Source organism: Limulus polyphemus, unplaced genomic scaffold (assembly GCF_000517525.1).
Source record: "Limulus polyphemus unplaced genomic scaffold, Limulus_polyphemus-2.1.2 Scaffold4094, whole genome shotgun sequence".
Taxonomy (NCBI): domain Eukaryota; kingdom Metazoa; phylum Arthropoda; class Merostomata; order Xiphosura; family Limulidae; genus Limulus; species Limulus polyphemus.
Genome location: NW_013669704.1, coordinates 1,570 through 19,030, shown reverse-complemented (window position 1 = coordinate 19,030; position 17,461 = coordinate 1,570). Strand labels below are relative to the sequence as shown.

The window sequence follows — 17,461 nt, the reverse complement described above, 5'->3', positions numbered from 1 at the left end:
GCATGTGAACGTGCATTGTCATGGAGAAGAAGAACACCTTTCCGATTGATGAGTGAAGTGCTTTTCTGATGAAGGGCTTGATTTAAACGTTCCAGTTGCTGACTATAGATCTCTGCATTGACAATTCGCCGTGGATTGAGGAGTTCGAAATGAATTACTCGTTTGATGTTCCACCAAATGCAAAGCTTCACTTTCTGCAAATTGAGTCCAGGTTTTGGGGTCGAAAGTGGTTTTTGGCATTGAAAAACTCTCTATGGAGTTTTCTCATATTCCTTAGATGTTTACATATTGTTTCATGAGAGACATGCAATTTCAAGGCCATTTTACAAGTGTTTTGCCTTGGGTTAGACTCAACAAGTGTCTTCAGAGCATCAATATCAATTCCAACATGTCGACTTTTGCCATCACAGTTTTTAAGGCTAAAGTCACCGGAACGAAATTTGCTGAACCATCGTTGACACTTACGAACGTTCAAAACATTTCCATAAACTTTTTGATATTCTTTGTGGCTACAGAGGCGTTCTTTCCCTTCTTGTATTCAAACAGCATTATATGCCGAATGTGTGTCTCGTCGTGTGCCATCATTATAAAGGACTAGAGTATACTAAACTTTACATATTATATAGGTTACACTAACGTGACGTTTAGGTGGTTCGTTAAACTATTATACGTGATGTACGTTTTTCGGGGTGGTTATTGAAAGTGTTCCCAAATGTGACCTTTATTTCTGACGACCTAACGTTATAGGCATATGGCCACCAAAAATCCTTCATCAAAAAAGAATCATCGTATTCTGAAAATATCAAAGATTTAGTAAGTCGAAGCGCACAATCAATCTCTTATTCCAAGCTACAATTACAACACTAAACAGGGCATAGGAATATATAGCATTTATATCTACTATAAGGCCAATTAAACAATTGCGAAGGTTGTGCAAAACTAAAATTGAACAATCTATAAGCAATAATATTTATGTTATACGTAAAATGTTTTGTTTCTGTGAAGTTCTGACAAACTATATACCACACACAAAAGATATATATATTTTAGTTTCAGAGGTATTTATTAGAGATATATGTTGAACACTCAGTAATATCTATTTTACTTTTCGTAATGCCTGATCTTCTTTATAGGACTATTTATTCCTTATTACATTTCATAGAAAGTTCTAAGCAGACTTCAGACAGTCTCAAACGTAGTAAAAATCGTTGATTCTACAAGTTCATACAGTTGACTATTTTACTCTGCATTAGCCTACATCTGTATCTTTTATGAATATTCATCATGTAAAACAGGCTTATTACATGGAAGAGGAATGCGTTAATTACGCTATAAAAACCATAATGTATGTCTTCAAAACTTAGTTTCGAGCTCTGTGAGTTAGGAATACAGTTTAATTTCTCATCTAAACTTTAGCGTTTAACACTTAACTTTTCAGGATTTAACATTTTCCTAGTATTTCATCTATTCGTTATATTTTTGCTTATAAACAGTAATGAGTATTCACGCAAAGACTTTATGCTCTTGTGCTTAATTATTTTTTTTTCTGTCCAGAAAACTGGATGCACTGGCTCAGGTGTATATTTGTCTAAGTACTGATAGTTTGATAGTGATAGGCTGTAATTATGGGCTAGTCAGCTTCCAGCTGAAATGGCTATTAGAATGATAATAAAGCTGTGTCAGAGACAGTTGGGTTACTCTTGACGCTAGCAAAAATATATTCCGACGATTTTTAAATAAATTAATGCATATGTTGCACATTTAGTTAACGCCCATTGTAACAAGGTATAGATATTCCAATACGTACGTTAATCCTCGCACTTCGATGCTTAGATATTACAGTGGTCATTACGTAAAGCTTAGTGTTGGATGATCTTGCTACTGTGAGATCACTTTCACTGGGAGTGTGTTATACCTGAGTGGTGTTATAAGTCATTGAACAAGTTAGTAGGTAAGTAGTCTGGAATTATCCCAATACGACTTTGGTCTGACTTAAAAATGCACTATAGACACTGACCTCTGTCTTTTTTAAAGCAAAAATGCAAAACATAACAGTGTCTAGTCTTGTGAACACGTGCTCTTCATTAGCTCCCTCCAACAAACGCCCGAATTCTGTAGCAATAACGTAGAAGCCGGTCAATTTGATTGTAAATATACCATCAGTAAGCAATAAAGATTGGCGTTCTTTGTTTTACACTTGTTGTCAATATTTAGTATATTCTCTTGTAATTAAACCTTTTCAACTTTCTCGTTGTTACAATGCTTAGTTTTCTGCCTATTGTAATATTAGTGAACCTAAATATTTTACTTCAAGACTAAGTTCACAAGTTATCATATGACCAAACATTTGTAATTTTGAAATTTCTTTTGAAAATAGATCTTTGGTCCACTTACCTCTCTGATGATTAAAAGTGTGTAAATCATCATCATGTATATAACATAGAAGTTAGTGTGGGAATGATAAAATTACGGTTCGGGTAAGAACACGGTCAGAGAGTAAAATAATAAATGGAAGAGACTCTCCCATGGACAAAGGACCTTCTTTCACTTACCAAGCTCAAGGCTGATTGAAAGATAGTTAGTGACAGCCCTGGATGCTGCACTACTTAATCCTTTGTTGTTTACCTTTAGACATCTTAAGATCAACTGTTGCAGTCTCAGTTAGATTCCTAAATATTTGGTGACTAGCCTCAGAATCAGCAGTTTCTGATCAGAGAGGATTTGTTTGTTTGTTTTGTCATTAAGCACAAAGCTACACCATGGGCTATCTGAGCTCTCTCCACCACATGTATCGAAACCCGGATCAGAGAGGAAGATGAGATGTATATAGTTGAATAAATCTACCAGAAGTAGTCATGACATGGTCAAAAAATTACAAATCACTGGATGCAGGATTGTCTATATTATGCAAGAGGTTCAATGTCAAGCTAGTGGAAGCTTGATTGTGTCTTCCATCAGCTGAGGCAGGTTGGGCATTCATTTTTGAAACTAGAGGTGTGGTTCCAGTTTATATGGTATTTACTTATAAAAAACAATACATAGGTATGAGGTTGAATTTCGAACGGGTACCAAGAAACCAGGATCTAACTGGTAACTGACTGAATCCACCACTTTGGCTAGTTGACACCAACCTCTTCCTGACAAATGGTAACAAGCTAATATTTGTGAATGAAGAAGTACTCCTAATTTGTCTGTAAATGCAGCTAGTTGTTTCACATATTGGCTCAAATATTAGTAGCGTAGGGATGAACCTACTGCAATAATGTGTAACCAGTCTGCAGTTCTGTAAATATAAACCAATACTGACAAGACTGTGCTCAAGGATAATACCTCAGATTGTGCTTGTCATATCTATTGTGGTAGTAAAACTAAACATTCTTTTTTCTGTCCAGAAAACTGGATGCACTGGCTCAGGTGTATATTTGTCTGAGTACTGATAGTTTGATAGTGATAGGCTGTAATTATGGGCTAGTCAGCTTCCAGCTGAAATGGCTATTAGAATGATAATAAAGCTGTGTTGCTGCAGCTATACCAAGTCCAAAAGCAAATGACTCAAGCATCTGAGGTCACTGAATGAGTTCTCTGTTACAATATGAACTACACACAGAGACAGAAACTTTGTAAGTTACTCATGCAGTTTACTGATCTCGTATTACTACCAAATGGCTGTATGGGTAAGAAAATGAGACGTTAGGCATTGCATTAACACAAAGGAAGCACACTGATGAATCAATAATTACATGAGCTGCCATGAAGCCCTTATAAATTTGCCAACACCAACTTGAAGTATATGTTGAATGAAGGAACACTACAAACGTTGGAGAGATCTTGATATTTCAGCCACCTATCACAAGTGTCACTTCTTCCTCATAGAAGCTTTCATATTGCATTTTTTAATCTCAACGCTCCTTTGAGCCGTTCTATATGTTGAAGTATAAACGGAAGTCAACATTTACAAAAGTTGACATTAGGAACAGGGCACGTTAATGCTGAATATCGACATTGAACTTTGGAATGCGTTCATAAACAAAATCCTTTTGTTTTTGCCAAGAGAAGACACACTGCCACCCATTCATTTTTCTCTACTCCACCATCAATCACAATTCCATTATGATAACATAGATAAGTATCAGTTTGGTTGAAAAGATACCAACACACCTTGCTTTCTCAAATATATTATTTGTAATAAATACCATTTGTTTTACCACCGCAATTCCATAATGATAACATAGAAGAGGGACTGTCTTTGTAAAAACGTCCCATCATCCTTTATTTTCTAAAGTTGTGTGTGTAATAAATATTCATTGTTTTAACTCTTGTGCCTAAATATTCCTCTTGCCGTCTGTTTGAAATTTTGTCATCATAACCAAATAATTTCAGTTATCCCACTATTCTACACAAGTATTACTTCTTTAAACACGTTTCATTTATCTTCAAAACATAATAGACATTCAAAATAAGAAGTGGTTTATCCCACTATATAATAGGGTGTTGAACATTAGGTTTAGGTTATAAAGAGGGAGGCTGAAGTTAGATCCAAGTTCGTTGCTCGTTTTTAAATAACAAAAATTGAAGTTTTCGTTAATCGTTTTGCAGTTATTGAATAACGAAAAACGAACAATGAACCAGTTTGCTTTTCGTTGTTCGTTTTTGAATACTGAAAAACTAATATATTTTTTTTGCTTCTCAGTTTTTGAATAAGAGAACATTAAAAAGGAACCAATTCGTTTTTAAGCTACTGAATAATGAAAACTGAATTGGTGCCTTTTTGTTTTTCAGTTTTTGAATACAGGAACATGAACAAATTGTTTTTCATTGCTCGTTTTTTGAATAACGAAAACGAACTGCTTCGTTGTTTGTTTTCCGGCTACTGAATAACGAAAAACGAACAAAGAATCAGTTGTTTTCCGTTGTTCCTTTTTTATGTTTTTTCAATAACGAAAAATGAATTAGTTCGTTTTAGTTTTTCAATTTTTGAATAAGAGAACAAGAGAAAGGAACAAAGTTTTTGAATAACGGAGATTCAAAAACAGTTTGTTTTCAGCTACTGAATAACGGAAAAGAAACAACGAAGGCAAACTTGTTCTTTGTCGTTTTTTCCATATTCAAAAACTGAAAAACGAAAAAACAGACTAGTTCGTTGTTCGTTTTCCCTCATTCATAAACTGAAAAACGAGAAATAGAACCAGTTCGTTTTCTTTATCCATAAAGGAAAAGCGAACAACAGAAAACAAATAGAATAGATAGAACCACAGCTTTCATCATTACACCTTTCCTTTACTTTACTTTAGAATACTACTTTTATGGCTATTTTACAACAAATTAAGATTTTACGATTGGAAATACTGGTTCTATTTGTTTTGCCAGTGAGAAAACCAGTAATGTAGGGATTTTATCATCCATGTAAAGTCGAGACAGCTTAGTCTAGCCAGGTGATCATTACTCGGATCAAGTGATACGTCCTCTTCCATCCCTAACTGCAAGTTCAGTAGCCAGCCCTACATAGCTTTTTATATTTAGCGATAAATGTTTTTCATAACACTTGTTTGTTTACTTGTTTGATGGCGTACGTGGGTTACTAGGTTATAGAGTATATTCTAAAGCTTTATAAATTTTGCATAGAATAATAATAAAATGGGTAATCAAAGATCATGAAGATTGTTTTGCTCTATCGAATGATGAAAAAATATATTTATTGCTAGAACTAGGTAAGAGCTAGGCCTATTGAAAAAAAATGATGATGAATAAAAATAAGAAATCTCTGTATTGGCTATTCGCTGGTTTTCGACTTTGAGACGCTCTGGATAGCAGAAAACGGCATATAGTCCGAAAATAGAGCGACTATGCCAGGTAGCTCTTCATATCTAATTTCTGATGACCTGTATTTGTATTGATTTTTTTTTACTCCTCTACTTCGTACATGACATATGAGTTGGCTCTCTAAAGACACCGACTGTATGTTGTACAAAGCATTGATTATTCAACAAGTTACAGTCATCTAACGTCCATCTATTACTGGCTAGTAATTTCTGTTTCACCCTGTGTTTTGGCTTTTTAAAGGAACACCAGATTTCTGTAAAAAAGCTAGCTTCAAAGGGTAATAACATCGTTTATACTAGCGCACTCTCCGATAATTACGATTATAGTACAAAGTCGAAATAAAAATTAGACCCCCTATTCAAATATCCAAATTGCCATTACAGAGGATCATGTACAATATGTGTTTTTAACTTTTTTTACGTTTACGACTTACAAATGACAATAATTATAGTACTTCATATAACTGATGATGAAATTGTGATACATCGTTATTTCGTCATGGTAGTTCTTAAAATGAGATTAAATGTAAATATTTCAGTCTTTATAAATTAAATGAATATAACACATCCAGAAGTAAGAAATAAAACCACATCTTCTCCAGAATTCTATATATCAAATAATTCTGAATTGTTACAACGGCTGACAACTATAATGAACTAGTTTTCGACCCCGATATACCACAGTTTTCTTATAATAGTTTTTCATAGTTTGTTTTGTTTTGTTTTTTTGTGAGGGAGTAAATTTCGTGCAAAACTACACGTTAGCTATCTGCGCTAACCGTCTCTAATTTAGCAGTGTAAGACTAGAGGGAAGGCAGCTAGTCATCACCACCCCCCGCCAACTCTTGGGTTACTTTTTTCGCAATGAATTGTGAGATTCACCGATATTATTATAATGCCTCCACGGCTGAAGGAGCAAGCATGTTTGATGGGACGGGAATTCGAACCCGCGACCCAGATTGGGAGTCAAGCGCCCTAACCACCAGACAATGTAGTTTATTTTTGTAATGATATACTATGGCTTTTTAATGTCATACTGTAATTTATGGTAGTATCGCAAATTCCTTTAAATGCTAATATTTTAACCACTGGAATGTAAACATCAATATTAAACGTTCTTTTTATTCTTGTTTAGTTTTAGTTATCATCTAAAATAATTTTAGAATAAAGAAAATCATTCATTCGAGGAAATAGCGCGCATTTTCAGGTATAAATGTTATTCTATTTTATCTGGTTCTAACATAGAGTAAATTCAGATAAACAAAAACAGTATTTCTATTAGCGAATTCAATTCAACTAATTGTTTCATATATGCGCGACACTGTAGAATACTATATTTCAAAGATCGGTTAACTTAAAACTTTTGATTTTAACCTGCACGTTTTCATGTCTGAATGACTAACAATTTCTTATCACGTGTTCTCAAACTAGTTGAAGTAAAGAACATTTCCATTTACACATCACCATTGAATTTTCAGTAAAGTGTCTGCTACATTCAGACACCACACAGAGTTTAATAATAGCCACCTATAGATGTTTGGAAGTTACACAACTATTACTGAGATGTACCATCTTGTTAGTCTATCCGTTTTATCACCCTCTTGAAGAAAGTGTGAGAGAGCCTTTGGAAGCGTTCCAAACCAGAACTTTGCCACCTGCCACAACTTAACAGTAGCCACATCAAACAATACGTATAGTTAACTTGTTTTTTATGTTATGTATTTTATTTATTTTCCGATATGTTTTCATGCCTTAACCGCCTCTTTTCTATGCGTGTTGTCAGCAAACTTTTCTCAACCAATGAACTTTCCTGGTCTGGCCGGGGGTAGGTTAGGCCTATACTTTAGATCGTGTAGGAGATCGGAAACAAGCACAGTCTCCACGGGACTTGCACGTGGCCAGCAAGAAGTATCGATTAAGTAATCAAGAGTACTCCTCCTCTAAGACGTCAGACTTAGTGAAGGCAGAACTTGGAGGGAAATGGAAGGAAGGCTCATCCACGTAAGCGAAATTCTTTCGGCCAAATTAAGGATATAGCAATGATACGACGCAGTCTGTAGGGAATGCCTCATAAAACCATGATGGTGCTGTCTATAAGGGTATCTACACAATCATACCGTGCTGCTAATTGTCTTCGCATTTGTACACTTAGCAGTTGAGATACAGGGCAACAATCGAAGTTCTGGAAGATTCATTTCGAAACCAAAACATATATTTTCTTCTGTAGGCATCTAAAAATAAGTGAATTATTCCAGAAAATTACCGATAAAATGCTTGAGAAGCATTCAAAATGTGATATCCTTAGAGATTTTGATCATTAATTTTCCTATCGTAATAAGGCTTACATACTGAGTTAAACAATAATTTCTGTTTGGGTTAAACATACATATTTGTTATTTTCTGCTACTTAAATTAAAGAGCCTTTATGTTGTATTAGACAATGATGATCTTTTATGTTGTATTAGACAATAATAATTTATGTTGTATTAGATAATGATAATGAGTTACTCAAAAATATCCAACAAACTAAGCAGAAATAATAATTTGGTTTATATATATAGCAGGAAGTAAGAGGCGGATATGTTTTAATAATATCCAGCTAGACAAGAAGAAACTATAAACTCGTAATATATTAACCATAATACGGCGCAAAAAATAAGGAATAACAGGCCAATGTGTTATTTAATAATGTCCAACTAGACAACAGGAAACTATAGGCTTATAATCTGTTTACCGTAATACGGTAAAAACAAAACAAAGAATAATAAGCCACTTGTGAGTTATTGAAAAATATTCCACAATCTAGCCAGCAATAAAATGTCTTAAAATGATAGATAGATATTATAGAAATAAAATTTATCTCTCCACTCTTCTTTCAGGGCATGTAAAAATACACAACATAGGTGGGAATAGAGGACTTTGTAAACATTAAAAAATGAATTAAGACTGACTGAGTGAAGAGTCGAGATGATGTTACAATAGCATGCTTTTCGTAAACAAATAATTTGTAGAAATATCAATATTATATAACAACACGGTTGATATACTTTGTTTTGTTTTTTCTGGTAGCCAAAAGATTCTACAGTTCTCCATGTTACTCATAATAAGTAAAGGTATGGTAACCACGAACTGAAGATTACGTGAAAACATAAAACAATTTTTACGTCGTTAAGAGCAGTCACATGTCACATGTAAAGGTATGGTAACCACAAACTGAAGATTAGGTGAAAACATAAAACAAATTTTACGTCGTTAAGAGCAGTCACATGTCACTTTGTATAAAATTAACAGAATCGTGATAAAACGTGGTGGTATAAACTCTACGTAAAATTATATTATTGAACTAGAATTATGTATAAGTTATAATATTAGTACTCTAGAACAGGTGTTTACCTAACTGTGGTCTCAAAGGGAACGTGGAAGACCTCTAAAGAAGTCGCATATATATTGTTACGTCATCGAGATCATGTGATTCTCACGCTCTCTACTATCTAGAATTATCCTGTACTTTGGCGAATGTTCTAGTTCTTACTAGATATAGGGTAGGCGGGTATATAAAAGAGGGGAATGTAACGTGTCTGGGTAGATAGTGAGTAATTGAACTGCAGTCAGAAGTATTATTGACGTTTGTTGATATAGCGTTTGTTTAGCGCGATTGTTGAAGTTGAGTGTATCGGTAAAGTTATATTCGGAAAGAATAAACCAGTTTTATTAAGTAAAGACTTGTGTCGTTAAAATTTCGTCGGAACGAAGTTACGGAAAAATCAATCAACAAAGGAGACGTAACAATATGAATGATATAAATAATAGTAATAGTTTAGTTTAGAAGATGGAACAGCCGAAATGGACCAATAGGTCCCATGTTGTTCCAAAATGTTATGTTATAGTATAAAATTATGAAGAAATCATAGTCATCAAAGCCTTTGATAGTGGTGATTGCTATAGATGTTATCATAATATTAACAAGCTACAGTTATGTAAGCCTACATATAATCAGGACCGCCGACAGGGGGCAACTGCCCAGGGCCCCGGGCGAATGAAATCAGGTTATGCCGTAAAGCCCGCAAAGCACCTTTAGGCTATATATTCATTTAATGATACAAATCATAGCTTTGACTTTTCTTTGCATATAGACGCTTGATACATTAAAAATGATTGAAATATTAATTTGAGTAATAATTAATATATATTTGTTACTTTAGAAATTTAATAGATATTTGTTGTTACTTTATTAAAATTTTTATGCTTATACCGTGAGCTAAAAACGGCTGCTGCTATGATTTTGCTTTGTTATGAGCTCGTTGCTGTCACAATTTAGGATCTTTTTAATAAGTTCTTTAAAATGTTAAAAACAGAGAGAAAGGGGGCTCGGCGAGAATGTTTGCCCATAACCTGTATTGGCTCTCGAGGCTCCTGCAAATAATTAACTTTTAACGTTGAAATTTTATCTTTAAAACTTTTTTTCTTATCAAACACAACAATATATAAGAAATTAAGGTACGATAATGACTGGAAAATTATAATTTAAATAGAAAAATCAGCGATATGTGTATTTTAATATTTATTCATGCACTCTTCTGACGCCTAACGGGGCTAGCAAAAACTAAAAGTAAAATAAAGGGTTTCGAAGCAGTTAGAGAAGATAAGTAAGCAAAGGCGTTAAACTTTAAAGTAGTTAAAATTTAATGTAAATTTGAAATCAGGATAACATTTTAGGATTCTTCTTTTTTTTTAAAATATAAACGCGTGATATTCGGACAGAGAATAATTCAGTTTTAAAAACAAAGAAGCGCAAAAGGTGAAAACCGAAACCACGAAGTCATAAGTATTGTTTGAAAATCAAAATTATTAAAACATACAATTTACATTAAAATTACAAACATCAAGTAAAACTAAACGCTGAAGTAGGTCACAGTGTAACTTGTGTAAGTATAACTAATATTATAATAATAGGTCATAGTGTGTTAAGGAGTAGATAAGTACATAGGAGTGTACTGTAAGTGTAATTTTTAATATTATGATATAGAATAATTTACTCAATAAAGCTGAATAAAGCCTATTTTCTTAACTGAAGTGAAGTTCAAGAAGTATTTCTTTTTCTTTAGTTTTAGGTAGATTTAAAATTGTAGTTTTAAATTAAACTAGATTTTTAAAATGGACACAGCTTAAGGTTATCACTTAAAAATATCAGAGTCCAACTTCTGAGGCTAAATCTATTTTTGTTAATACATTTTAATTCAAATGTTATTTTTTAATTATACTGTAGTTTAACGTATGGACAACATGAAACCATTTGGTCCTTCATCTTGTTCAAGGCTATCATTCCACTCCCATCTTTGAAAAAAAATAACTTAAACTCACCTTTTAGTTTTCAGGAAACCAGTGATTCTTCTCTTAGTTTTAGTATTACAATGTTTAAAGTGCCAACCTTCATTACTTCTAATGGCAGCTTGTTACGTAAGTCTATCACTCTGTTAGAAAAATAAAACTAGAGCCTAATCTGTATTTTCCAAATCTTGTTTTCTCTAACCTATCCTGTTCTCTTCAGAATACAGCATAAAGAAATTGGAGGCCTTTATCCTATCAACCCTATGAATAATCTTGTAAACTTCAATAGGATCACCTCATACCTTTCTCTTCTAAAAGTAAAAAGAAAATAGGTTAAGAGATCCTATAAGACAATCCTTCCATCCCTGGAGTCATCTTACTCTTAGTAGCCACCTCTGAACTGTTTCCAATAACTCAATATCCTTTTGTAGATAAGGAAACCAAATCTGTACTCAGTATTCTAAATGAGGCCTAACTAGTAAATTGTAGAGAGAGACAATTTAAACCCATTTTGACTGGTAATCATTATTCCCATAAATATACCCGACAGTTTTAATGCCTGATTCAAATTGACACATTTCTCTGTGCTTGAATACAAATGCTAGGCTTAGAAGTCCTTTTTTTTTCTTTTTAACTACCGGATGAATTATTTTTGTGTCTAGCTTTTAAATAGTAATTAGATAAGACTTAAGGTAAAGTTTCTAGAACAAAGCATTTTTATATTTGAAGATACTTTTATGGTGAAAGGTATCAGTGTCTAATAGATTTTATGCTTTTTTACATGTGAAAAAAAAGAAAAATGAAATTTTGTTCCTAATTTTTAGAAAGCTACTTTTTGATGCCATGAGACAAGGTTTATCATTAGCAAATTGGGATAGAAATTGATATGGAACAGCTATGGGAAATTGTTTTCAAATAAATTGCTGTTAATTCAAGATAGGCATAATCCTAAAAAACACACACAAAAACGAAAAGTATAACAAAAGTGATCAAACATAATTGGCATAAAAGACATAAATAAAAAGCAATCAGGGATAAATGCCTTAAGTTTAATATGTAAATTAACAGAGATTTATGGGAAAACTAGGGGATCTGATTGAAAAAAAGAAGTTAAGGAATCAAGAAACACAGATGAGGAACATCTGGCTCATAGTGTTAAATCTAACAGAAGGTATTTGTTTAAGCATGTTAAAAGGTAAACAAAATGTTACAATGCTAAATCATTTTGATGGCAAAGATTTGTTAAAGACTATATGATGACTGAACTTTTAACTGTTTTCTTCTGTTTTTCCAAGAGAATATGTTAGCAATATTTCTTACTCTTAGCATTCTTTGGGAAAAATTGGAATTGATCTCAGTCATGTAGATGTTAATCCCTTGTTGATAACTAGAAAGAGAGATTACATATAAATAACCAGGACCAAACAAGATTGATTCATTTCATCAGGAGCTTTATCTAAACAATTGGGGTGTTATCTCAATATATCTCATCTGTCTGGCACTAGAGTCTGTAGAGTCTGATTACTTTTGAGCATTGATTACATTGATTAGTATCATGTAAGATATTGATTAATCAAAATTACAATTAAATCAACTAACTGCAAATCAGAGTTTCTGGTTATTACTCTGATTATTCCAAATATCCAAGTAATAACAAATAATTCCATTATTATTTTGGATTAATTCAAGGTTATTTAGTTTAGTAAATTAGTGTCTTGGTTCATGAAAATTATCAACTAACTCAAATTATTTATTCTGATTATTACAATTTTTGATTATTCCAACTATCCATATCTTATGGAAGAGTAATTGATTAGTTGATTTTGCTCGATTAGTCAATTAGAAAATTCCACTGATTGCCCAGCTGTAGTCATGGAGCTGACACATATCACAGGATTAATTAAATCCATATTTTTCTATGTGTTGAGGTTTCTTTATTAACTTGTGCATTAGAAGGCAAATAGGTTATTAAATCAGTCTTTTATTTCAGATGATGTATTAGAAATAATTCAGATAAGCTGACCTATTCAAATTACTATGCTCATATGTTTAAAATTCACAGGAAGTCTTTACACCTACTCTGTTTATGTATTAACTCTTTGGTGCACATGATATGGTCAAGTGAGCAAACTTCAACTACAATCAAATTTTGATGCATGACACATGATGGTATAAATAAAATTAGGTATAAAATAAAAAGGAAAGTTGTGATGTGAACTGTAGCCAATTGTATAAGTAATCATAATTACCCTAGGTATCAGGTAAATTTTTCTAAATTTGATGCAGGTGTTCTGTATGTAGTATGATATTCCTGTTAATCAGTAGTCAAAAGGTTGTAAACAAATAGTAATCCTTTTACTGAGGTAAAAATTGCATACCCCACTGTTTGGCTAGAGAGTTGTATCATTTTGAGTTTGTTACTGTTCCCCCTCTGGAGGCAGAGAATTTTTTTACATAGCAACCAGGCATTAATTTAGGTGCCCAGCCCCACTTGAGTGAGACTCAGTATATATCTAGGCTCATGTCTAAAAAACATTACTCTGTTGCTTTTCATATTTTTTTTATTCCAGGAGCAGGCCTAAGTTGGCCCAAGATCTGGCAGGCCTGGGTACATTCACCCCTTGCTCCACCTATTGCAAGGCCCTGCTCCTGTCTCTTTTTACTTCCTTAATTTCCATGTGTCTATTTTGAATTTTCTCCTGAATCCAAAACATTCTCAGGGGTTATTACCAAAGAGTGTGATCATTTATGATATCTCTGTTCCTAAATATACAAAAAAGTGGAATAGTTATTTTTTCAGTTTTTATTTGTATCCAAAATTTGCAACTTGATAATTTGTGCACCACATAATGTTAACTTTAGTTTTTTATCCAAAGAACTTACTGTAGAGACAAATCAATACAGTAGAAGTATGATAATTTATTTGCATAAATTTTATTTTTACTCATTATTATCATTTTTGCTTTTGGTCATTGTGTGTTCTACCAGAAACACTGCCATACGGGCTGCTGTTTGTCTAATCATTGAATTCTTTGAAAAAAATTTAGAAAAAGTCAACATTTTATAAAAAAAAAAAAAAGAAGATTTTTTTGGGGGGAAGCAATAAATGGGAAAGGTGTTTAGATTGTGCTCTTTAGTCATACACAACTCATTGCATCAAAATTATTCAATGTCCAGATCTCAAAAGTTTCATAAATTTTACTAATATAAACTGTAATGTTTTATATATTAAATGTGCTACCCTTTATTGAAAAAATAACAGTTTTTTTTAGGAACTCCAGTTTCTCAGTACTGTGTTTAAAAATTACATTAATAAAGATATAATCAAACTCTTGCATACTGTCCTAGTGAAAGTCATGTTCTTTTTGTGAGGAGAATAGTTTTATTTAAAATTGTGTTCAATTATAAAGAAATGGTTGTTGCACATACCAGTTTTTGTAATTGTCTGAATCTTGAATACCTAAAGAGTGAAATTTTTTATGGATTTTTGTTTGTGGTGCCATTCAATAGATGGTGCAGAAGTTTTGGTTGCACACATAGATACTGACATACACGCAACATCCATTATAGTAAGATGTCAGTACACACATTTTATATACCACATTCTTTGTGTTTTTATGTACAGTTGCCTCTGACAGTACTCCTGAGAACTATTGTTTCATGAAATTTCACTTTAGGTTGTCAGAAATAAAAATTAATATGAAAATGCTTTTACACATTCATTTTTATTTCAGAAACTTTTATTATTCATTACACAGAACAAAAGGGAATATGATTAGTTATACAGGTGTACATACTTTGTCAAGTAAAATTTTTAACACCATCTTTAAACTACAAAAATGATGTTAATTAATTATATTAACTAAAGTATAATATAACCTTAGTTGGGATTCTTTCTAGTTTAGCTCTATTAGTCTCTCTTATAACAAAACAAGTGGGATTTATTTTATATTACCAATCTCAGGTTTTCACTGAGTCTGTGCCATTAAGTATTTATTTTTAATTTTAAGGCTTTCCTTTTGACTGATAACTAAGTGAGCAGCGCAGGTGTCTTCTTGCCAACAAATAGTGACATAAACAAATCAAGAGATAGCTTCTTGTTCAGTTAGCTTCAGTGACAGCAGTGGAGATCTATATATTATATACACATACATGAATTATTGTTTTTTAGCCTTGTTGATTTCACTGCACACTGAAGTTGATAAAAGTTGCTTTCTATCTGTGCCTTTAAAATACTGGATCAGATTGCATTTGTTGTGTCATTGATACAATCAGTAGTCATGAATTATCATCCTACCTATTTTGGGAATGAGGCTTGGGCCTTTCCAGTTGGAATTTTTTGTCCATAGCCCACGAAATTAGGAAAAATTGGATTAATAGTATTAATGTTGAACTTAATAATAATTGAACCAATTAAAAAATGGTATATTTAAATTTTGCAAAAGATAATTATATATATACTAGTTATTCTTCAGTGTCAGTTGTATGTTTATCCTCATTATTTCCTGTTACCATTTATTTGTTTCTGGTAATTGGTAATATAGAAAATCCATGAGTGTGTTAATCCAAGCTCTGTTCTCAGTAAATGCATATTACCAAGTTACACAGTAGTTGATAAAGTATCAATATTGTTTAATAAACTTTATGAGGTATTCAAAAGGGGTTGAAAGTGTATTTCTGTAGTGTACTTAATATGCCATAGATGAAATCTAATCATATGAAAATGAGCAAGATCAAAGGAAAAATTGAAGCTTGTAAAAAATAAAGTGAAGTATTTATTTTTGTACATTATGTGTATGTATGCTTCATAAAAATAGTATAGGTCCAATAATATTTTTTTTCCATTATGAGATATGCTTATAGGATCGAAGTAAGTGAATGTAATACAATGATCTTGATTACAGTGTAGTAAAAAAAAGTTATACCAAGACCAAAGTTTTAAACACATTTCAAAACCTAAGATATGACATGTAAATCTTAACTTTTATGTTGTTGTCAAATACAGTTAAACTATTCTGCAAATATATGTTAATAGACAGTGTTACAGAGGCAGAATTTTTTCTTACAGGATTTTGTGTGTTTGTGTCATTTGTTAATTCAACATGATCATGTGCAATTCCAAGAGGTGGTTTGTTGTGTTCAGTTGTCTGTCAGTTGTTCAGTTGTCCCATACCAGTTACTGTATACATGATGAATTGCATAACAATATCCATCTGATCCCAAGAACAAAGCTCTTGTATCCGTCAAGGACTAGAGTATCTAAAAGAGATACTACAAACCAATATCAGCCAATCAGAATTCATCTTCACCATAGAAAACTTGCTAGCGATTTGTCTCCCACGGGGAAAACCAATCTTTTGTCTGTCATGAGAAAAGCTGTTCAAAGAATACAACATCTTCTTTTAGGTAAGTTCACTTTTAGCTTAAAAAAAAGAATATAAATTTATTTATAAATGCTAAATAAGTATTTTTTAGTGTTTTACAGTATAGCTGTATTTTAGAAATAGTTCTTTGTTAAGAGATTAATACTTTTTTGTAGTGGTTCCAGTTCAAGGACCATTATTGCTGCAACGGAACAAAGCTTGTGGAAGTAAGTGGACAAGTGGACCAAACCGAAACAAGTAAGATGATAAATAAGTTTTGTTTTGACATCCTGTGATATCTTTATATCATACATATAAGTTCTTTTGTTATGCCAAAAAAATCCTCACAAGTTTGATAACCCCAGGCAACCTTAAATTAAACCTCAACCTCAAAGTACATTCTTCATTAAGTCATTGATGGGGTTGCTTTCAAATCAACATCATTTTGCATAAAAAAAAGAGGCACAATTTAGAAATTTTCAGGCATTAATAGTACACAAGCACCATTGATATTTTCAGCCTGTCATGCTTTTATAAAGCCCTACCAACAACTTGTCTTTGAAATGTGCATCATTGTTATCATGACACAATGTCACAACAGGATTACCTCTACACGTTCATGCAAGGTTAATGATATCTTAATAAAAGAAAAATACGGTTAGTAAAACAAACAAATCAAGGTAGTGTGACATTTCAATCACACTGCGTGTACAGTGTTTGAACTGTCCTTTACTCACTGCATTGAGTCTGTGTTTTTATAGGTATTTGAAGAATTTTTAGCATTTATGCTACTAATTGATTTTTCTAAGTTATTCAGTAACAAGATGTTTAAGATAATGCAACTTTTTTTTTTCTCATCACCAAAATTTAAAATTTTGACAAGGAAACAAGTTAAGAACCAAATAATATTTCTAACTTTTACATTTCTTTCTTACCAACTTTCTTAGTTCT

The 17,461-nt window shown here is 32.5% G+C and overlaps 1 long non-coding RNA gene across 1 annotated transcript; it reads left to right on the top strand.

Annotated features, from left to right (window-relative positions):
• The first annotated feature begins 10,437 nt into the window (after window positions 1-10,437).
• On the top strand, window positions 10,438-16,768 carry LOC111088595. The gene is made up of 3 exons (XR_002613067.1): window positions 10,438-10,744; window positions 16,216-16,553; window positions 16,687-16,768. It is a non-coding gene; the product is annotated as an uncharacterized LOC111088595 (long non-coding RNA).
• Window positions 16,769-17,461: the final 693 nt, after the last annotated feature.